Here is a 25,000-nt window from a genome sequence, read left to right as displayed (position 1 = left end):
ACACTGATCTCTGGCAGAAGTAGACTCGAACCTACGAACCTTGGAACAAGGTACGCAGTTCTTTACCAATCTACCCACACTGGACCAATACCTTAGCGTCCAGCTTGCGCTAGACTTTGATCCAAGGCAGCCAGCTTTCAGGGAGAAGGCTTACAGCTTTTCATCTCATCCCGTGCATGCATCAGCCTTACTAAAGGTTCGTAGGTTCGAGTCTCCTTCAGCCAGAGATCAGTGTTTGTGTATATTTCGCCTGATCTTGCGAATTCCTTGCATATATATATATATATATATATATATATATATATATATATATATATATATATATATATATATATATATATATATATATATATATATACATACAAAAAGAGAGAGAGAGAGAGGGAGAGAGAGAGAGAGAGAGAGAGAGAGAGAGAGAGAGAGAGAGAGAGAGAGAGAGAGCTGAAAGTGGTCGCTACAGTTAGTTACGACTGAAATATTCAGTAAGGTGTCAGTAACTTAGTATCAATAACATACGTAAAGCTGAATATTAAAATAAAGCAGCTTTACCTCTCTACACTGAAGATGGCTTTACCAGCGGCCATTTTAATAAATAAAAAAGACATAGATTTCAATATTTAATTTACCTGATGGAGTTTTACGTTGGTTTAATCCAGTGGTTTATTTTTATATCTTCTATTAACCGCATCGCTAATCTACCTAACAATGAGAGATACTAAAGCTTGTTAGGTTTAAAACCGATCGAGTGCACCATGGTTATTAAGGCTGCTGTTCACCCGAACACCAGCGTCAACATGACTTTAAATTCTGTAATATATACTAAAACAATCTCTTAGTGCATATTCCTTGATGTATATACTAAAGCAATCTCCTAGTGTATATTCCCTTATGTATATATCAAAATAATCTAGTGTATATTCCCTGATGTATATACTAAAACAATCTCCTAGTGTATATTCCCTGATGTATATACCAAAACAATCTTTTAGGGTATATTCCTTTATGTATATACTGAAACAATCTCCTAGTGTATATTCCCTGATGTATATATTAAAATAATCTCCTAGTGTATATTCCCTGAGAAATACACACCTCTCTGTGTATATACACTGATAGATACATATGTATCTCGGTGTATATGTATTGAGGAATACACATATATCGATATATAAATCTTGGACGATACCTACCACTCAGTGTATATATTTTGTTAGATACTCTTGCCTATGTGTATATACAACGAGTGACAGTAATACACTTCTCAGTGTGAATGTACACTGAAGGATTCACACCTCTCTGAGTATATACAGTGAGACATACAAACCTCTCTATGTGTATATACGCAGAGAGATGCACACCTCTCATTGTACTATATACACGGAGAGATAAAAATGTCTCGTTGTATATACACAGGGTGAGATTCACAAATCTTTAAGCTCTACAGCTTGGCGTAGAAACAGAGATACAAATCACTCTGTATGTATGTATATATATATATATATATATATATATATATATATATATATATATATATATATATATATATATATATATATATATATATATATATATATATATATATATATATATATATATATATATACACACACAGACACACGCCTTTCATTGTATATACAGAGAGATACACGCCTATCATTGTATACGCAGAGAGACACACGCCTATCATTGTATACACAGAGAGACACACACCTGTCATTGTATACACAGAGAGACACACGCCTATCATTGTATACACAGAGAGACACACACCTGTCATTGTATACACAGAGAGACACACGCCTATCATTGTATACACAGAGAGACACACACCTGTCATTGTATACACAGAGAGACACACGCCTATCATTGTATACACAGAGAGACACACGCCTATCATTGTATACACAGAGAGACACACACCTGTCATTGTATACACAGAGAGACACACGCCTATCATTGTATACACAGAGAGACACACACCTGTCATTGTATACACAGAGAGACACACACCTGTCATTGTATACACAGAGAGACACACGCCTATCATTGTATACACACAAACACTCTTTCACTCTCTTAATCGCAGTAATGACACTCAGATTTGGGAGCGAAGTTTTCCCCTCTTCTCTACTCCTGAGCGTTGAGAACCTCGCCCCTAAAATCTCCTCTAAATGCTGTCCTGGGAACTTTACGAGAGAGAGAGAGAGAGAGAGAGAGAGAGAGAGAGAGAGAGAGAGAGAGAGAGAGAGAGAGAGAGAGAGAGAGAGAGAGAGAGAGAGAGAGAGAGAGAGAGAGAGAGAGAGAGAGAGAGAGAGTGAGAGAGAGGGAGAGGGAGAGATAGAAAGTTGAAAGAGAGAAAAAGAAATTATAAGATGTGAGTGAGTGTATGTGAGTATATATATATATATATATATATATATATATATATATATATATATATATATATATATATATATATATATATATATAAACCCACTCGTTCTCTTTCTCTCTCTCTGTCTGTCTGTCTCTCTCTCTCTCTCTCTCTCTCTCTTCCTAGACTCATTAGATTCCTGGTCAGGGTCACCCAATGCGAAAGCCAAGATAATGACATATAATATATCTCGTGTAATATGTGTGCTATTCAATATATCCTCAGAAAGCCAGGTGAATAGGAGTGTAATCAAGAAGATATATCCGAAGGATATATCAAGTGGAGAGATAAAAAGGGTATAGCTAGTGGATATATTAAGATAATATATCAGGAAGATGTACTAGGAAGTTGTATCAAGAAGTTAAATTTATCAAAAAGATTACAAAAAAAAAAATATGCAAAAAAAACCTTTCAATTGAGTTATTTCGATGTCAATGAAGAGCTCTGGATCCAGTGGATCGGAGATATCATCCCTTTCCTCGGATTAAAGTCCTTCAATAACTGTCTGTGCTATGACCCAACTTTCAGAGCTCTCAAAGAACACAGTCAAAAATACGAGGCGTAAAGTCCAGTATATTCAACCAGAATAATGTTATGACGTATATTCCCAGCACCAGAAGGTATGGGGAAGGTATATGCTTATATATATATATACAAGCAAGTACAAAGTTGAAGGATTAGTTACAATAGTTTTGGAAAAATGTATATTCGAACCTTCTCCAGAATGTATGTTTATAAGTATGTACGGAGTTCGTAGATTAGTTAACATAATACTGAATATTTTTGGAGTAAACATGACAACAGTGATCTATAACAAGAACACTCTGAACTATAAACCATACCACGGGCAGGATAGAACCCGCGGTCAGAGAGTCCCTGGGCTGTAACAACAACACTCTGGACTATAACAACAACACTCTGGGCTATTAACAACGACACTCTAGACTATAACAACAACACTCTGGGCTATAACAACAACACTCTGGACTATAACAACAACACTCTGGGCTATAACAACAACACTCTGGACTATTAACAACAACACTCTGGACTATTAACAACAACACTCTGGACTATAACAACAACACTCTGGACTATTAACAACAACACTCTGGACTATAACAACAACACTCTTGACTATTAACAACAACACTCTGGACTATAACAACAACACTCTGGACTATAACAACAACACTCTTGATTATTAACGACAACACTCTGGACTATTAACAACAACACTCTGGACTATAACAACAACACTCTGGACTATAACAACAACACTCTTGACTATAACAACAACACTCTGGGCTATAACAACAACACTCTGGACTATTAACAACAACACTCTGGACTATTAACAACAACACTCTGGACTATAACAACAACACTCTGGGCTATAACAACAACACTCTGGACTATTAACAACAACACTCTGGACTATTAACAACAACACTCTGGGCTATAACAACAACACTCTGGACTATAACAACAACACTCTGGACTATAACAACAACACTCTTGACTATTAACAACAACACTCTGGACTATAACAACAACACTCTGGACTATAACAACAACACTCTTGACTATTAACAACAACACTCTGGACTATAACAACAACACTCTGGACTATTAACAACAACACTCTGGACTATTAACAACAACACACTGGACTTTTAACAACAACACTCTGGACTATTAACAACAACACTCTGGACTATAACAACAACACTCTTGACTATTAACAACAACACTCTGGACTATTAACAACAACACTCTGGACTATTAACAACAACACTCTGGACTATTAACAACAACACTCTGGACTATTAACAACAACTCTCTGGACTATAACAACAACACTCTGGACTTTAACACCAACACTCTGGACTATAACAACAACACTCTGGACTATTAACAACAACACTCTGGACTATAACAACAACACTCTGGACTATTAACAACAACACTCTGGACTATAACAACAACACTCTGGACTATAACAACAACTCTCTGGACTATTAACAACAACACTCTGGACTATAACAACAACACTCTGGACTATAACAACAACACTCTGGACTATAACAACAACACTCTGGACTATAACAACAACACTCTGGACTATAACAACAACACTCTGGACTTTAACAACAACACTCTGGACTATAACAACAACACTCTGGACTATAACAACAACACTCTGGACTATAACAACAACACTCTGGACTATAACAACAACACTCTGGACTATAACAACAACACTTTGGACTATAACAACAACACTCTGGACTATTAACAACAACACTCTGGACTATAACAACAACACTCTGGACTATAACAACAACACTCTGGACTATTAACAACAACACTCTGGACTATAACAACAACACTCTGGACTATTACAACAAAGTCTGGACTAAAACAACAACACTCTGGACTATAACAACAACACTCTGGACTATAACAACAACACTCTGGACTATAACAACAACACTGTGGACTATAACAACAACACTCTGGACTATAACAACAACACTGTGGACTATAACAACAACACTCTGGACTATTAACAACAACACTCTGGACTATAACAACAACACTCTGGACTATAACAACAACACTCTGGACTATAACAACAACACTCTGGACTATAACAACAACACTCTGGACTATAACAACAACACTCTGGACTATAACAACAACACTCTGGACTATTAAAAACACTCTGGACTATAACAACAACACTCTGGACTATAACAACAACACTCTGGACTATTAACAACACTCTGGACTATAACAACAACACTCTGGACTATAACAACAACACTCTGGACTATTAACAACACTCTGGACTATAACAACAACACTCTGGACTATAACAACAACACTCTGGACTATAACAACAACACTCTGGACTATAACAACAACACTCTGGACTATAACAACAACACTGTGGACTATAACAACAACACTCTGGACTATAACAACAACACTCTGGACTATAGCAACAACACTCTGGACTATAACAACAACACTGTGGACTATAACAACATCACTGTGGACTATAACAGCAACACTCTGGACTATAACAACAACACTCTGGACTATAACAACAACACTCTGGACTATAACATCAACACTCTGGACTATAACAACAACACTCTGGACTATAACAACAACACTCTGGACTATAACAACAACACTCTGGACTATTAACAACACTCTGGACTATAACAACAACACTCCGGACTATAACAACAACACTCTGGACTATAACAACAACACTGTGGACTATAACAACAACACTGTGGACTATAACAACAACACTGTGGACTATAACAACAACACTCTGGACTATAACAACAACACTCTGGACTATAACAACAACACTCTGGACTATAACAACAACACTCTGGACTATAACAGCAACACTCTGGACTATAACAACAACACTCTGGACTATTAACAACACTCTGGACTATAACAACAACACTCTGGACTATAACAACAACACTCTAGACTATAACAACAACACTCTGGACTATAACAACAACACTCTGGACTATAACAACAACACTCTGGACTATTAACAACACTCTGGACTATAACAACAACACTCTGGACTATAACAACAACACTCTGAACTGTAACAACAACACTCTGGACTATAACAACAACACTCTGGACTATAACAACAACACTCTGGACTATAACAACAACACTCTGGACTATAACAACAACACTCTGGACTATAACAACAACACTGGACTATTAACAACAACACTCTGGACTATAACAACAACACTGTGGACTATAACAACAACACTCTGGACTATAACAACAACACTGTGGATTATAACAACATCACTCTGGACTATAACAACAACACTCTGGACTATAACAACAACACTCTGGACTATAACAACAACACTCTGGACTATAACAACAACACTCTGGACTATAACAACAACACTCTGGACTATAACAACAACACTCTGGACTATAACAACAACACTCTGGACTATAACAACAACACTCTGGACTATAACAACAACACTCTGGACTTTAACAACAACACTCTGGACTATAACAACAACACTCTGGACTATAACAACAACACTCTGGACTATAACAACAACACTCTGGACTATAACAACAACACTCTGGACTATAACAACAACACTCTGGACTATAACAACAACACTCTGGACTATAACAACAACACTGTGGATTATAACAACAACACTCTGGACTATAACAACAACACTCTGGACTATAACAACAACACTCTGGACTATAACAACAACACTCTGGACTATAACAACAACACTCTGGACTATAACAACAACACTCTGGACTATAACAACAACACTCTGGACTATAACAACAACACTCTGGACTATAACAACAACACTCTGGACTTTAACAATAACACTCTGGACTATAACAACAACACTCTGGACTATAACAACAACACTCTGGACTATAACAACAACACTCTGGACTATAACAACAACACTCTGGACTATAACAACAACACTCTGGACTATAACAATAACACTCTGGACTATAACAACAACACTCTTGACTATAACAACAACACTCTGGACTATAACAACAACACTCTGGACTATAACAACAACACTCTGGACTATAACAACAACACTCTGGACTATAACAACAACACTTTGGACTATAAAAACAACACTCTGGACTATAACAACAACACTCTGGACTATAACAACAACACTCTGGACTATAACAACAACACTCTGGACTATAACAACAACACTCTAGACTATAACAACAACACTCTGGACTATAACAACAACACTCTGGACTATAACAACAACACTGTGGACTATAACAACAACACTCTGGGCTATAACAACAACACTCTGGACTATAAAAACAACACTCTGGACTATAACAACAACACTCTGGACTATAACAACAACACTCTGGACTATAACAACAACACTCTGGACTATAACAACAACACTCTGGACTATAACAACAACACTCTGGACTATAACAACAACACTCTAGGCTATAACAACAACACTCTGGACTATAACAACAACACTGTGGACTATAACAACAACACTCTGGACTATAACAACAACACTCTGGACTATAACAACAACACTCTGGACTATAACAACAACACTCTGGACTATAACAACAACACTCTGGACTATAACAACAACACTCTGGACTATAACAACAACACTCTGGACTATAACAACAACACTCTGGACTATAACAACAACACTCTGGACTATAACAACAACACTCTGGACTATAACAACAACACTCCGGACTATAACAACAACACTCCGGACTATAACAACAACACTCTGGACTATAACAACAACACTCCGGACTATAACAACTACACTCTGGACTATAACAACAACACTCCGGACTATAACAACAACACTCTGGACTATAACAACAACACTCTGGACTATAACAACAACACTCTGGACTATAACAACAACACTCCGGACTATAACAACAACACTCTGGACTATAACAACAACACTCTGGACTATAACAACAACACTCTGGACTATAACAACAACACTCTGGACTATAACAACAACACTCTGGACTATAACAACAACACTCTGGACTATAACAACAACACTCTGGACTATAACAACAACACTCTGGACTATAACAACAACACTCTGGACTATAACAACAACACTCTGGACTATAACAACAACACTCTGGACTATAACAACAACACTCTGGACTATAACAACAACACTCTGGACTATAACAACAACACTCTATAACAACAACACTCTGGACTATAACAACAACACTCTGGACTATAACAACAACACTCTGGACTATAACAACAACACTCTGGACTATAACAACAACACTCTGGACTATAACAACAACACTCTGGACTATAACAACAACACTCTGGACTATAACAACAACACTCTGGACTATAACAACAACACTCTGGACTATAACAACAACACTGTGGACTATAACAACAACACTCTGGACTATAACAACAACACTCTGGACTATAACAACAACACTCTGGACTATAACAACAACACTCTGGGCTATAACAACAACACTGTGGACTATAACAACAACACTCTATAACAACAACACTGGACTATATCAACAACACTCTAGACTATAACAACAACACTCTGGACTATAACAACAACACTCTGGACTATAACAACAACACTCTGGACTATAACAACAACACTCTGGACTATAACAACAACACTCTGGACTATAACAACAACACTCTGGACTATAACAACAACACTCTGGACTATAACAACAACACTCTGGACTATAACAACAACACTCTGGACTATAACAACAACACTCTGGACTATAACAACAACACTCTGGACTATAACAACAACACTCTGGACTATAACAACAACACTCTGGACTATAACAACAACACTCTGGACTATAACAACAACACTCTGGACTATAACAACAACACTCTGGACTATAACAACAACACTCTGGACTATAACAACAACACTCTGGACTATAACAACAACACTCTGGACTATAACAACAACACTCTGGACTATAACAACAACACTCTGGACTATAACAACAACACTCTGGACTATAACAACAACACTCTGGACTATAACAACAACACTCTGGACTATAACAACAACACTCTGGACTATAACAACAACACTCTGGACTATAACAACAACACTCTGGACTATAACAACAACACTCTGGACTATAACAACAACACTCTGGACTATAACAACAACACTCTGGACTATAACAACAACACTCTGGACTATAACAACAACACTCTGGACTATAACAACAACACTCTGGACTATAACAACAACACTCTGGACTATAACAACAACACTCTGGACTATAACAACAACACTCTGGACTATAACAACAACACTCTATAACAACAACACTCTGGACACTCTGGACTATAACATCAACACTCTGGACTATAACAACAACACTCTGGACTATAACAACAACACTCTGGACTATAACAACAACACTCTGGACTATAACAACAACACTCTGGACTATTAACAACACTCTGGACTATAACAACAACACTCTGGACTATAACAACAACCCTCTGGACTATAACAACAACACTCTATAACAACAACACTCCGGACTATAACAACAACACTCTGGACTATAACAACAACACTCTGGACTATAACAACAACATTCTGGACTATAACAACAACACTCTGGACTATAACAACAACACTCTGGACTATAACAACAACACTCTGGACTATAACAACAACACTCCGGACTATAACAACAACACTCTGGGACTATAACAACAACACTCTGGACTATAACAACAACACTCTGGACTATAACAACAACACTCTGGACTATAACAACAACACTCTGGACTATAACAACAACACTCTGGACTATAACAACAACACTCTGGACTATAACAACAACACTCTGGACTATAACAACAACACTCTGGACTATAACAACAACACTCTGGACTATAACAACAACACTCTGGACTATAACAACAACACTCTGGACTATAACAACAACACTCTGGACTATAACAACAACACTCTGGACTATAACAACAACACTCTGGACTATAACAACAACACTCTGGACTATAACAACAACACTCTGGACTATAACAACAACACTCTGGACTATAACAACAACACTCTGGACTATAACAACAACACTCCGGACTATAACAACAACACTCTGGACTATAACAACAACACTCTGGACTATAACAACAACACTCTGGACTATAACAACAACACTCTGGACTATAACAACAACACTCTGGACTATAACAACAACACTCTGGACTATAACAACAACACTCCGGACTATAACAACAACACTCTGGACTATAACAACAACACTCTGGACTATAACAACAACACTCTATAACTACAACACTCTGGACTATAACAACAACACTCTGGACTATAACAACAACACTCTGGACTATAATAGCAACACTCTGGACTATAACAACAACACTCTGGACTATAACAACAACACTCTGGACTATAACAACAACACTCTGGACTATAACAACAACACTCTATAACAACAACACTCTGGACTATAACAACAACACTCTGGACTATAACAACAACACTCTATAACAACAACACTCCGGACTATAACAACAACACTCTATAACAACAACACTCCGGACTATAACAACAACACTCTATAACAACAACACTCTGGACTATAACAACAACACTCTGGACTATAACAACAACACTCTGGACTATAACAACAACACTCTGGACTATAACAACAACACTCCGGACTATAACAACAACACTCTGGACTATAACAACAACACTCCGGACTATAACAACAACACTCCGGACTATAACAACAACACTCTGGACTATAACAACAACACTCTATAACAACAACACTCTGGACTATAACAACAACACTCTGGACTATAACAACAACACTCTGGACTATAACAACAACACTCTGGACTATAACAACAACACTCTGGACTATAACAACAACACTCTGGACTATAACAACAACACTCTGGACTATAACAACAACACTCTGGACTATAACAACAACACTCTGGACTATAACAACAACACTCTGGACTATAACAACAACACTCTGGACTATAACAACAACACTCTGGACTATAACAACAACACTCCGGACTATAACAACAACACTCTGGACTATAACAACAACACTCCGGACTATAACAACAACACTCCGGACTATAACAACAACACTCTGGACTATAACAACAACACTCCGGACTATAACAACAACACTCTGGACTATAACAACAACACTCCGGACTATAACAACAACACTCTGGACTATAACAACAACACTCTGGACTATAACAACAACACTCTGGACTATAACAACAACACTCCGGACTATAACAACAACACTCCGGACTATAACAACAACACTCTGGACTATAACAACAACACTCCGGACTATAACAACAACACTCTGGACTATAACAACAACACTCTGGACTATAACAACAACACTCTGGACTATAACAACAACACTCTATAACAACAACACTCTGGACTATAACAACAACACTCTGGACTATAACAACAACACTCTGGACTATAACAACAACACTCTGGACTATAACAACAACACTCTATAACAACAACACTCCGGACTATAACAACAACACTCTGGACTATAACAACAACACTCTGGACTATAACAACAACACTCTGGACTATAACAACAACACTCTGGACTATAACAACAACACTCTGGACTATAACAACAACACTCTGGACTATAACAACAACACTCTGGACTATAACAACAACACTCTGGACTATAACAACAACACTCTGGACTATAACAACAACACTCTGGACTATAACAACAACACTCTGGACTATAACAACAACACTCTGGACTATAACAACAACACTCTGGACTATAACAACAACACTCTGGACTATAACAACAACACTCTGGACTATAACAACACTCTGGACTATAACAACAACACTCTGGACTATAACAACAACACTCTGGACTATAACAACAACACTCTATAACAACAACACTCTGGACTATAACAACAACACTCTATAACAACAACACTCTGGACTATAACAACAACACTCTGGACTATAACAACAACACTCTGGACTATAACAACAACACTCTGGACTATAACAACAACACTCTGGACTATAACAACAACACTCTGGACTATAACAACAACACTCTGGACTATAACAACAACACTCTGGACTATAACAACAACACTCTGGACTATAACAACAACACTCTGGACTATAACAACAACACTCTATAACAACAACACTCTGGACTATAACAACAACACTCTGGACTATAACAACAACACTCTGGACTATAACAACAACACTCTGGACTATAACAACAACACTCTGGACTATAACAACAACACTCTGGACTATAACAACAACACTCTGGACTATAACAACAACACTCTGGACTATAACAACAACACTCTGGACTATAACAACAACACTCTGGACTATAACAACAACACTCTGGACTATAACAACAACACTCTGGACTATAACAACAACACTCTGGACTATAACAACAACACTCTGGACTATAACAACAACACTCTGGACTATAACAACAACACTCTGGACTATAACAACAACACTCTGAACTATAACAACAACACTCTGAACTATAACAACAACACTCTGGACTATAACAACAACACTGTGGACTATAACAACAACACTCTGGACTATAACAACAACACTCTGGACTATAACAACAACACTCTGGACTATAACAACAACACTCTGGACTATAACAACAACACTCTGGACTATAACAACAACACTCTGGACTATAACAACAACACTCTGGACTATAACAACAACACTCTGGACTATAACAACAACACTCTGGACTATAACAACAACACTCTGGACTATAACAACAACACTCTGGACTATAACAACAACACTCTGGACTATAACAACAACACTCTGGACTATAACAACAACACTCTGGACTATAACAACAACACTCTGGACTATAACAACAACACTCTGGACTATAACAACAACACTCTGGACTATAACAACAACACTCTGGACTATAACAACAACACTCTGGACTATAACAACAACACTCTGGACTATAACAACAACACTCTGGACTATAACAACAACACTCTGGACTATAACAACAACACTCTGGACTATAACAACAACACTCTGGACTATAACAACAACACTCTGGACTATAACAACAACACTCTGGACTATAACAACAACACTCTGGACTATAACAACAACACTCTGGACTATAACAACAACACTCTGGACTATAACAACAACACTCTGGACTATAACAACAACACTCTGGACTATAACAACAACACTCCGGACTATAACAACAACACTCTGGACTATAACAACAACACTCTGGACTATAACAACAACACTCTGGACTATAACAACAACACTCTGGACTATAACAACAACACTCTGGACTATAACAACAACACTCTGGACTATAACAACAACACTCTGGACTATAACAACAACACTCTGGACTATAACAACAACACTCTGGACTATAACAACAACACTCTGGACTATAACAACAACACTCTGGACTATAACAACAACACTCTGGACTATAACAACAACACTCTGGACTATAACAACAACACTCTGGACTATAACAACAACACTCTGGACTATAACAACAACACTCCGGACTATAACAACAACACTCTGGACTATAACAACAACACTCTGGACTATAACAACAACACTCCGGACTATAACAACAACACTCTGGACTATAACAACAACACTCCGGACTATAACAACAACACTTCATTTTTATACCGAATAATTAATTTTTTCTACTCTCATTATTTTTTTCTCCCTCTTATCTCTCGGCTGTCAGCGGGGAAACAAGAGCAGAAACACAGCGTCTGCTGCCATCCTGGGCAAGTGAGAGTCACAGCAGGAAGACAAGAGCAGAAACACAGCGTCTGCTGCCATCCTGGGCAAGTGAGAGTCACAGCAGGAAGACAAGAGCAGAAACACAGCGTCTGCTGCCATCCTGGGCAAGTGAGAGTCACAGCAGGAAGACAAGAGCAGAAACACAGCGTCTGCTGCCATCCTGGGCAAGTGAGAGTCACAGCAGGAAGACAAGAGCAGAAACACAGCGTCTGCTGCCATCCTGGGCAAGTGAGAGTCACAGCAGGAAGACAAGAGCAGAAACACAGCGTCTGCTGCCATCCTGGGCAAGTGAGAGTCACAGCAGGAAGACAAGAGCAGAAACACAGCGTCTGCTGCCATCCTGGGCAAGTGAGAGTCACAGCAGGAAGAGAAGAGCAGAAACACAGCGTCTGCTGCCATCCTGGGCAAGTGAGAGTCACAGCAGGAAGACAAGAGCAGAAACACAGCGTCTGCTGCCATCCTGGGCAAGTGAGAGTCACAGCAGGAAGACAAGAGCAGAAACACAGCGTCTGCTGCCATCCTGGGCAAGTGAGAGTCACAGCAGGAAGACAAGAGCAGAAACACAGCGTCTGCTGCCATCCTGGGCAAGTGAGAGTCACAGCAGGAAGACAAGAGCAGAAACACAGCGTCTGCTGCCATCCTGGGCAAGTGAGAGTCACAGCAGGAAGACAAGAGCAGAAACACAGCGTCTGCTGCCATCCTGGGCAAGTGAGAGTCACAGCAGGAAGACAAGAGCAGAAACACAGCGTCTGCTGCCATCCTGGGCAAGTGAGAGTCACAGCAGGAAGACAAGAGCAGAAACACAGCGTCTGCTGCCATCCTGGGCAAGTGAGAGTCACAGCAGGAAGACAAGAGCAGAAACACAGCGTCTGCTGCCATCCTGGGCAAGTGAGAGTCACAGCAGGAAGACAAGAGCAGAAACACAGCGTCTGCTGCCATCCTGGGCAAGTGAGAGTCACAGCAGGAAGACAAGAGCAGAAACACAGCGTCTGCTGCCATCCTGGGCAAGTGAGAGTCACAGCAGGAAGACAAGAGCAGAAACACAGCGTCTGCTGCCATCCTGGGCAAGTGAGAGTCACAGCAGGAAGACAAGAGCAGAAACACAGCGTCTGCTGCCATCCTGGGCAAGTGAGAGTCACAGCAGGAAGACAAGAGCAGAAACACAGCGTCTGCTGCCATCCTGGGCAAGTGAGAGTCACAGCAGGAAGACAAGAGCAGAAACACAGCGTCTGCTGCCATCCTGGGCAAGTGAGAGTCACAGCAGGAAGACAAGAGCAGAAACACAGCGTCTGCTGCCATCCTGGGCAAGTGAGAGTCACAGCAGGAAGACAAGAGCAGAAACACAGCGTCTGCTGCCATCCTGGGCAAGTGAGAGTCACAGCAGGAAGACAAGAGCAGAAACACAGCGTCTGCTGCCATCCTGGGCAAGTGAGAGTCACAGCAGGAAGACAAGAGCAGAAACACAGCGTCTGCTGCCATCCTGGGCAAGTGAGAGTCACAGCAGGAAGACAAGAGCAGAAACACAGCGTCTGCTGCCATCCTGGGCAAGTGAGAGTCACAGCAGGAAGACAAGAGCAGAAACACAGCGTCTGCTGCCATCCTGGGCAAGTGAGAGTCACAGCAGGAAGACAAGAGCAGAAACACAGCGTCTGCTGCCATCCTGGGCAAGTGAGAGTCACAGCAGGAAGACAAGAGCAGAAACACAGCGTCTGCTGCCATCCTGGGCAAGTGAGAGTCACAGCAGGAAGACAAGAGCAGAAACACAGCGTCTGCTGCCATCCTGGGCAAGTGAGAGTCACAGCAGGAAGACAAGAGCAGAAACACAGCGTCTGCTGCCATCCTGGGCAAGTGAGAGTCACAGCAGGAAGACAAGAGCAGAAACACAGCGTCTGCTGCCATCCTGGGCAAGTGAGAGTCACAGCAGGAAGACAAGAGCAGAAACACAGCGTCTGCTGCCATCCTGGGCAAGTGAGAGTCACAGCAGGAAGACAAGAGCAGAAACACAGCGTCTGCTGCCATCCTGGGCAAGTGAGAGTCACAGCAGGAAGACAAGAGCAGAAACACAGCGTCTGCTGCCATCCTGGGCAAGTGAGAGTCACAGCAGGAAGACAAGAGCAGAAACACAGCGTCTGCTGCCATCCTGGGCAAGTGAGAGTCACAGCAGGAAGACAAGAGCAGAAACACAGCGTCTGCTGCCATCCTGGGCAAGTGAGAGTCACAGCAGGAAGACAAGAGCAGAAACACAGCGTCTGCTGCCATCCTGGGCAAGTGAGAGTCACAGCAGGAAGACAAGAGCAGAAACACAGCGTCTGCTGCCATCCTGGGCAAGTGAGAGTCACAGCAGGAAGACAAGAGCAGAAACACAGCGTCTGCTGCCATCCTGGGCAAGTGAGAGTCACAGCAGGAAGACAAGAGCAGAAACACAGCGTCTGCTGCCATCCTGGGCAAGTGAGAGTCACAGCAGGAAGACAAGAGCAGAAACACAGCGTCTGCTGCCATCCTGGGCAAGTGAGAGTCACAGCAGGAAGACAAGAGCAGAAACACAGCGTCTGCTGCCATCCTGGGCAAGTGAGAGTCACAGCAGGAAGACAAGAGCAGAAACACAGCGTCTGCTGCCATCCTGGGCAAGTGAGAGTCACAGCAGGAAGACAAGAGCAGAAACACAGCGTCTGCTGCCATCCTGGGCAAGTGAGAGTCACAGCAGGAAGACAAGAGCAGAAACACAGCGTCTGCTGCCATCCTGGGCAAGTGAGAGTCACAGCAGGAAGACAAGAGCAGAAACACAGCGTCTGCTGCCATCCTGGGCAAGTGAGAGTCACAGCAGGAAGACAAGAGCAGAAACACAGCGTCTGCTGCCATCCTGGGCAAGTGAGAGTCACAGCAGGAAGACAAGAGCAGAAACACAGCGTCTGCTGCCATCCTGGGCAAGTGAGAGTCACAGCAGGAAGACAAGAGCAGAAACACAGCGTCTGCTGCCATCCTGGGCAAGTGAGAGTCACAGCAGGAAGACAAGAGCAGAAACACAGCGTCTGCTGCCATCCTGGGCAAGTGAGAGTCACAGCAGGAAGACAAGAGCAGAAACACAGCGTCTGCTGCCATCCTGGGCAAGTGAGAGTCACAGCAGGAAGACAAGAGCAGAAACACAGCGTCTGCTGCCATCCTGGGCAAGTGAGAGTCACAGCAGGAAGACAAGAGCAGACCACAGCGTCTGCTGCCATCCTGGGCAAGTGAGAGTCACAGCAGGAAGACAAGAGCAGAAACACAGCGTCTGCTGCCATCCTGGGCAAGTGAGAGTCACAGCAGGAATATCCTGGGCAAGTGAGTGTCACAGCAGGAATACAAGAGCAGACCACAGCTTCTGCTGCCATCCTGGGCAAATGAGAGTCACAGCAGGAACACAAGACCTTGTACTACTACCCTGACGAAGTGAGGCTCAGAGATAGCATAACAAAAACTTAAGAACGAAGTTGAAAAAGTTCACGGGAAGTGGGAGAAAACTAATCCCGGTGGAGTGTTCTTAGGTGGGAGGAGGAGCAGAATGCATGGGATGGAAGGGACGTACTTCTGTGTTAAGGACAGAACCTTGTGCTAAGGATAGAGCACTCGGGAATGGAGACGACGAGGGATAGTAAGAATGTGGGAGAGGACACAACTGCTATGCCAGTTACGTACGTGAGTTACGGACAGAAGTGCCTTGTAGAGGAAGCCACTCTATCAGCCTACCAACCAGCTTGCGCAGGAAAACCAACGTTCTTATCTTATTGAGTTTGAAGAAAATAACTCATTGCCTTTTCTAGATGTTTTAATTATTAAGGGTAATAATGAATTCAAATTTAAAATTTACAGAAAACCTACAAATAACTGTTCCTATGTCCACAATTATTCCTCGCATCAAGATAGAGTCAAACTGTCTGTTTTCTCATCAATGTTTTTGAGAGCTTTACGAATTTGTAGTCCTGAGTTCATAGATGAGGAAATATCCAAAATTTATGAAATAGGTAATGATTTAAAATACCCAAGAAATGTAATTGATAAATCTTTTAAAGTTGCTAGAAATACTTTTTACAATCCAAAAAGGGACAACCAGCCTTATTCAACTAAAAATATGTTGGTTCTCCCTTACCATGAAAACTTGGTTGATATGCCTTCTCTTCTTAAGACTTTTAATATTAAAGTTGTATTCAAAAATCTTGATACAGTAAAAAAACTTTTGATAAAGAATTCCCCCCAAAATGCTGACGGATGTGTCTATAAGATTCCTTGTAAAATTTGCGATAAAGTTTATTACGGTCAAACTGGTAAAAATCTCGAACTAAGATTAAAACAACATAAATATAGCATTAGAACTGGACAAGATTCCAATGCTCTATTTATTCATGTAAGAGATTTTAACCATCCAATTGATTTTCAAAAAGTTGAGAAAGTAGTATCAAGCAAGTCCATGGTCGACAGGAATATAATTGAATCTTGTTTCATAAAAAGCAGTTTTGACAATAATATGAATATTTCCTTTGGTTTATATAAATTAGATCCATTTATAATTAATAGAATTTGGGAAGAATTTAATAATACACTGGACAAATAATAATTTTTAAATTTTCTTGGGTAGAATAGTTTGTTGGTGAGTTGTGCAAAGGACCTGTCCAGTTGGGCCGGCGCGCCTCAGGTGTTTAACCGTTGTAGGATCTGATAGTGAGGTGTTGGCCAGACCCCTTATATACCTTCCTTGGATGCTTTACTTTCATAGTTCCTTGATATTGTGAGTAGTCACGAAAGCGCTTGGAATTTCTCTATTCTTTCAGAGTGGTTGTTTTGCATATATATATATATATATATATATATATATATATATATATATATGCACATGCATATATATATATATATATATATATATATATATATATATATATGTAGCGCTGAGTTACCTATGTTGTTTTGCTTTGTATCGTATTTTTGTGAATGTTTTGTCAATGTATTTTGTCTTTAAATAAAATATATATATATAATATAGGGGGTGGTAGGAGAAAATTCTCATACAGCTTCAGGGAGAATCTTGAGTTTTCCCTGAAGCAAGTTTATTCTTTTCTCTGAGGATGAGGGTCCCTACAATAGTTCTAGAGGTGGTACCTCCCTATATATATATATATATATATATATATATATATATATATATATATATATATATATATATATATATATATATATATATATATATTTTATATATATATATATATATATATATATATATATATATATATATATTTATATATATATATATATATATATATATATATATATATATATATATATATATATATATATATATATATATATATATATATATATATATATATAATCCTAATATTTATTTTATTGATACAAGCCACAAAAATAATGACGGTGAGATTGTCTTTAATTTATCTTCCATCATTACCTCTCTCCTGTGCCTCTATTTTCTTTCCATTGTGTTTATCTCATTTTTTAAATCTCCCGTCTTTCTCATATCTCTCTTCTATCTTTTGTTCCCTTATTTCACATGCTTTGTTATTTGTCCTTTTATTTATCAGGTTTACTCTCCCACTTCTTCTTTCTCTTCTCTCTTTAATTCTGTCCTCATTTCACTTCCTTCTGCATCTCTCTTTTCTTTACTTCTCTTACTCCTTCGTTCGCTATTGCATTGCTCTCACTCTCTCCTCTCTACTCCCTCCTCCTCCTCCCTGCCCGTTCCCAGCCTGCCTTCTCCCTGCATCCCTCTCTCCTTCTTTTCCCCCTGGACTCCCGCCTGCTCCCTGCTTCATTGCCTTCTCCTCCCTGCCTTCCTGCTTGCTCCCTGCCTTCCTCCCTGCCTTCCTGCCTGCTCCCTGCCTCATACAACCCAAGCATCAAGGGCCACCTTAACAAGACTCACTCAAAGGAAAAAAAAAACAGGAAAAATATTTCTGGAAGTCTTAGCCAGGTAAGTAAATTGTGTGCACCCAATTACCGAGTTCGTGAACTCTGCCTTGAGTACAGGTGAGTCAAGAGAACATGTTAAGGACTTGGGGCAAGAACATGGTGAGATCCCTAAATGATATGGTAGTTTTTAGGCTATGATGATCGCCTGTTTGGACGTGTTAGGGGAGTCCCTGAGGATACATCAGTGAAACAGAAGATGTAATGAGTGTCCATTTGTCTATAGTAAGTGTTTGAGAGGATGGGACGGGCGTGAATGCTATCCTAAGAGACACGTAGAACTCTGATAATAATAAATAATCTGTTAGATAAGGAGAACAGTAGATTGTTAGAGCGTCTTTCAGACAAGGAGGCGCTCCATAAACAAGGTAGACCTCAACATACAAAGCACTTCGTACATAGAGGGTTCGATAGACCAAAGGTTCGTGTAATTAGGTAGAGACACAGACAATGTTTTGATTTATGAATGTCGGAGTAAAATTCTTGTTTTGTCAAGAAAACTGTTTATTACTCACGATTTTATAAGGTAGGTTAGTTTAGCAATTTTCCTGATGTTCGCCTGAAAATATACACACATATAGATTAGTTAGTCGCTATAGTTATTATTATAACTAAGTCGATGACTTAGCCTAACTAGCATTAAAGAAAGAGAATATAGAGAGTAATTTTTGCTTTGTCAAACAAATGCTTAGAAAGAAATCAGTTAGAAAAACATAACTCTCATACGTAAATTCTTACACAGAATTATAAGTCTTACGAAGTGTTCGTAAGAGGTATATATACTGAAAGGTGTAAATCTCTCATGGTATATACACCGAAAATTTACCATAAGCTTTATTTTAGGTATTAAATATTCTTAACTAATGGTAAACAGGGCGTAAAAAGAGTTTAGTATCCCGGATTTAATCCCACTTAAGAAGCTAGCTAGTATATGGAACACTTATGAGTAGCTTAATATGTACTAATATGTGATATGAGGAGATTGGAACGTATCCAGAGAGAACTGAGATGTGAGGTGAGGTGGGGAGCTGCCAGCACAGTTCACTATGTCTTATGGCACTGTCAGTTCAAGAAACAAAGGCATTGTTTTAAAGACACATTGAGTGAAGGAGTGCTTGTGTGTGTGTGTTTGTGTGTGTGTGTGTGTGTGTGTGTGTGTGTGTGTGTGTGTGTGTGTGTGTGTGTGTGTGTGTGTGTGTGTGTGTGTGTGTGTGTGTGTGTGTATGTATGTGTGTGTGTGTGTGTGTGTGTGTGTGTGTGTGTGTGTGTGTACTCACCTATTTGTACTCACCTATTTGTGGTTGCAGCTCCTGGCCCCGCCTCTTCGCTGATTGCTACTAGGTCCTCTCTCTCCCTGCTCCATGAGCTTTATCATACCTCGCCTTAAAACTATGTATGGTTCCTGCCTCCACCACATCACTTTCTAGGCTATTCCATGGCCTGACTACTCTATGACTGAAGAAATACTTCCTAACATCCCTTTGATTCATCTAAGTCTCCAACCTCCAATTGTGACCTCTTGTGTCTATGTCCCATCTCTGGAACATCCCGTCTTTGTCCACCTCGTCTATTCCGCGCAGTATTTTATATGTCGTTATCATGTCTCCCCTGACCCTCCTGGCCTCCAGTGTCGTCAGGTGTGTGTGTGTGTGTGTGTGTGTGTGTGTGTGTGTGTGTGTGTGTGTGTGTGTGTGTGTGTGTGTGTGTGTGTGTGTGTGTGTGTGTGTGTGTGTGTACTCACCTATTTGTACTCACCTATTTGTGGTTGCAGGGGTCGAGTCATAGCTCCTGGCCCCGCCTCTTCACTGATTGCTACTAGGTCCTCTCTCTCCCTGCTCCATGAGCTTTATCATACCTCGCCTTAAAACTATGTATGGTTCCCGCCTCCACTACTTCACTTTCTAGACTATTCCACGACTTGACTACTCTATGACTGAAGAAATACTTCCTAACATCCCTTTGATTCATCTGAGTCTTCAACTTCCAATTGTGACCTCTTGTGTATGTGTCCCATCTCTGGAACATCCTGTCTTTGTCCACCGTGTCTATTCTGCGCAGTATTTTATATGTCGTTATCATGTCTCCCCTGACCCTCCTGGCCTCCAGTGTCGTCAGGCCGATTTCCCTCAACCTTTCTTCGTACGACAATCCCCGTAGCTCTGGGACTAGTCTTGTTGCAAACCTTTGCACTTTCTCTAATTTCTTGACGTGCTTGACTAGGTGTGGATTCCAAACTGGTGCTGCATACTCCAGTATGGGCCTGACGTAAATGGTATACAGTGTCTTGAACGACTCCTTATTGAGGTATCGGAACGCTATCCGTAGGTTTGCCAGGCGCCCGTATGCTGCAGCAGTTATCTGATTTATGTGCGCCTCAGGAGATATGCTCGGTGTTATACTCACCCCCAGATCTTTTTCCTTGAGTGAGGTTTGCAGTCTTTGGCCATCTAAACTATATTGTGTCTGCGGTCTTCTTTGCCCTTCCCCAATCTTCATGACTTTGCATTTGGCAGGGTTAAACTCAAGGAGCCAGTTTCTGGACCAGGCTTGTAGCCTGTCCAGGTCTCTTTGTAGTCCTGCCTGATCCTCATCCGATTTGATTCTTCTCATTAACTTCACATCATCTGCAAACAAGGACACTTCTGAGTCTATCCCTTCCGTTATGTCGTTCACATATACCAAGAACAGCACAGGTCCTAGGACTGACCCCTGTGGAACCCCGCTTGTCACAAGCGCCCACTCTGACACCTCGTCACGTACCATGACTCGTTGTTGCCTCCCTGTCAGGTATTCTCTGATCCATTGCAGTGCCTTTCCTGTTATGTGTGCCTGATCTTCTAGCTTTTTCAGTAACCTCTTGTGAGGAACTGTGTCGAAGGCCTTTTTGCAGTCCAAAAAAATGCAGTCGATCCACCCCTCTCTCTCTTGTCTTACTTCTGTCACCTTGTCATAAAACTCTAGTAGGTTTGTGACACAGGATTTTCCTTCCCTGAAACCATGCTGGTTGTCAATTATACACTTGTTTCTTTCCAGGTGCTCCACCACTCTCCTCCTGATGATCTTCTCCATGACCTTGCATACTATACACGTTAGTGATACAGGTCTGTAGTTTAGTGCCTCATGTCTGTCTCCCTTTTTAAAAATTGGGACTACATTTGCCATCTTCCATACCTCAGGGAGTTGCCCAGTTTCAAATGATGTGTTGAAGATCTTTGTTAATGGCACACACAATATCTCTGCTCCCTCTTTAAGGACCCACGGAGAGATGTTGTCTGGTCCCACCGCCTTTGAGGTGTCAAGTTCGCATAGCAGCTTCTTCACTTCCTCCTTGGTTATATGTACCTCATCCAGCACTTGCTGGTGTACCCCCCTGTTCTGATTTCCTGGAGTCCTACTGGTTTCCACTGTAAATACTTCTTTAAATCTCGTGTTGAGCTCCTGACATACCTCTCGGTCGTTTCTTGTGAATTCCCCATCACCCTTCCTCAGTCTGATTACCTGGTCCTTGACTGTTGTTTTCCTCCTGATGTGGCTGTACAACAGCTTCGGGTCAGTCTTGACTTTCGATGCTATGTCATTTTCATATTGTCGCTGAGCCTCCCTTCTTATCTGTGCATATTCATTTCTGGCTCTTCGGCTAATCTCTTTATTTTCCTGAGTTCTCTGTCTTCTGTACCTTTTCCATTCTCTAGTACACCTAGTTTTTGCCTCCCTACACCTTTGGGTGAACCAAGGACTCGTTCTGTTCTTCCCATTATTTCTGTTTCCCTTGGGAACAAACCTCTCCTCTGCCTCCTTGCATTTTGTTGCCACATAGTCCATCATTTCTTGTACTGGTTTTCCTGTCAGTTCCCTCTCCCACTGAATGTTTTGAAGGAAGTTCCTCATGCCTGAGTAGTTCCCCCTTTTGTAGTTTGGTTTTTCCCACCCTATTCCTGCTACTCTCTCCACTTGGAGCTCAACTATGTAGTCGAAGCACAGAACCACATGATCACTAGCTCCCAGGGGCCTTTCATACAAGATATCCTCGATGTCTGAACTACTCAAGGTGAATACAAGGTCCAGTCTTGCTGGTTCATCTTCTCCTCTCTCTCTGGTAGTGTCTCTAACATGTTGATGCATGAGGTTTTCCAGTACTACATCCATCATCTTGGCTCTCCATGTTTCGGAACCCCCATGGGGCTCCAGGTTTTCCCAGTCAATCTCCTTGTGATTGAAATCACCCATAACTAGTAACTTTGCTCCCCCCACATGTGCTCTCCTGGCCACCTCGGCTAGTGTGTCGACCATGGCTCTGTTGCTCTCATCGTATTCTTCTCTTGGTCTCCTGCAGTTCTGTGGTGGGTTGTACATTACTGCAATTATCACCTTATGTCCCTCAGACTGGATTGTTCCTACTAAGTAGTCCCTTTCACCCGTGCCATCCATTCCTTCCATTTTCTCAAAACCCCACTGGCTTTTAATGAGCAGTGCAACTCCTCCTCCCCCTCTCCTCCCTCTGTCTTTCCTGAGGATTTGATATCCGGGTGGAAAGATTGAATCTGTTATTATTCTGGTGAGTTTTGTTTCTGTGAGTGCTATTATGTCTGGGGATGTCTCCTTGATTCTTTCATGCCACTCCTCATACTTATTTGTTATTCCATCTGCATTTGTATACCATACCTTCAACTTCTTTTCTAAGACTGTGGTCTGGGAGGTGTATTGGGGTTGGGGAAGTGGGAGACCTGATAAGGAACTATGGGTGGTTGCTGTGGGGGTGGAGTTTGTAATGTAGTGGGTGGGGGCATTGGATATGACATGGGTGTTTTGGTTTAGAGTGTTTGGCTGCACTGGGGTTGACCTGGTTGGGAGGCTTCTATAGGAAGCTGTGAGGGAGGTTGTATTTGATCTTCTTCCTGTGTCTGGGATCTCCTGTCTTTCTTCTCCATCCCCTCTCTTTCCTCCTTTCGCCTTTGTATCATCTCTCTCAGTTTCCGCCTTTCGTCTTGTGTTCTGTCGCGGTCGAGATACACCTTCCTGTATTCCGGCATGTCCCTTAATCGTGCTTTCTCCCACAGTATCCTGTTCCGAGTCGATTCTG

The 25,000-nt window shown here is 40.9% G+C and overlaps 1 protein-coding gene across 5 annotated transcripts in view; it reads right to left on the bottom strand.

Annotated features, from left to right (window-relative positions):
* LOC128698893 (glutamate-gated chloride channel) overlaps window positions 1-25,000 on the bottom strand; it is a 412,436-nt gene that overhangs the window by 175,028 nt on the left and 212,408 nt on the right. For all 5 annotated transcript variants that reach the window (XM_070096884.1, XM_070096886.1, XM_070096883.1 and 2 more), the window contains exon 3: window positions 20,436-20,479. The gene's annotated coding sequence lies outside the window, so the exon portion shown is untranslated. The remainder of the gene's footprint in view (window positions 1-20,435; window positions 20,480-25,000) is intronic.

This window comes from Cherax quadricarinatus, chromosome 55 (assembly GCF_038502225.1).
Source record: "Cherax quadricarinatus isolate ZL_2023a chromosome 55, ASM3850222v1, whole genome shotgun sequence".
Lineage (NCBI taxonomy): Eukaryota > Metazoa > Arthropoda > Malacostraca > Decapoda > Parastacidae > Cherax > Cherax quadricarinatus.
The sequence above is the reverse complement of the archived record's forward strand: the minus strand, read 5'-3'. Positions and strand labels throughout refer to the sequence as shown.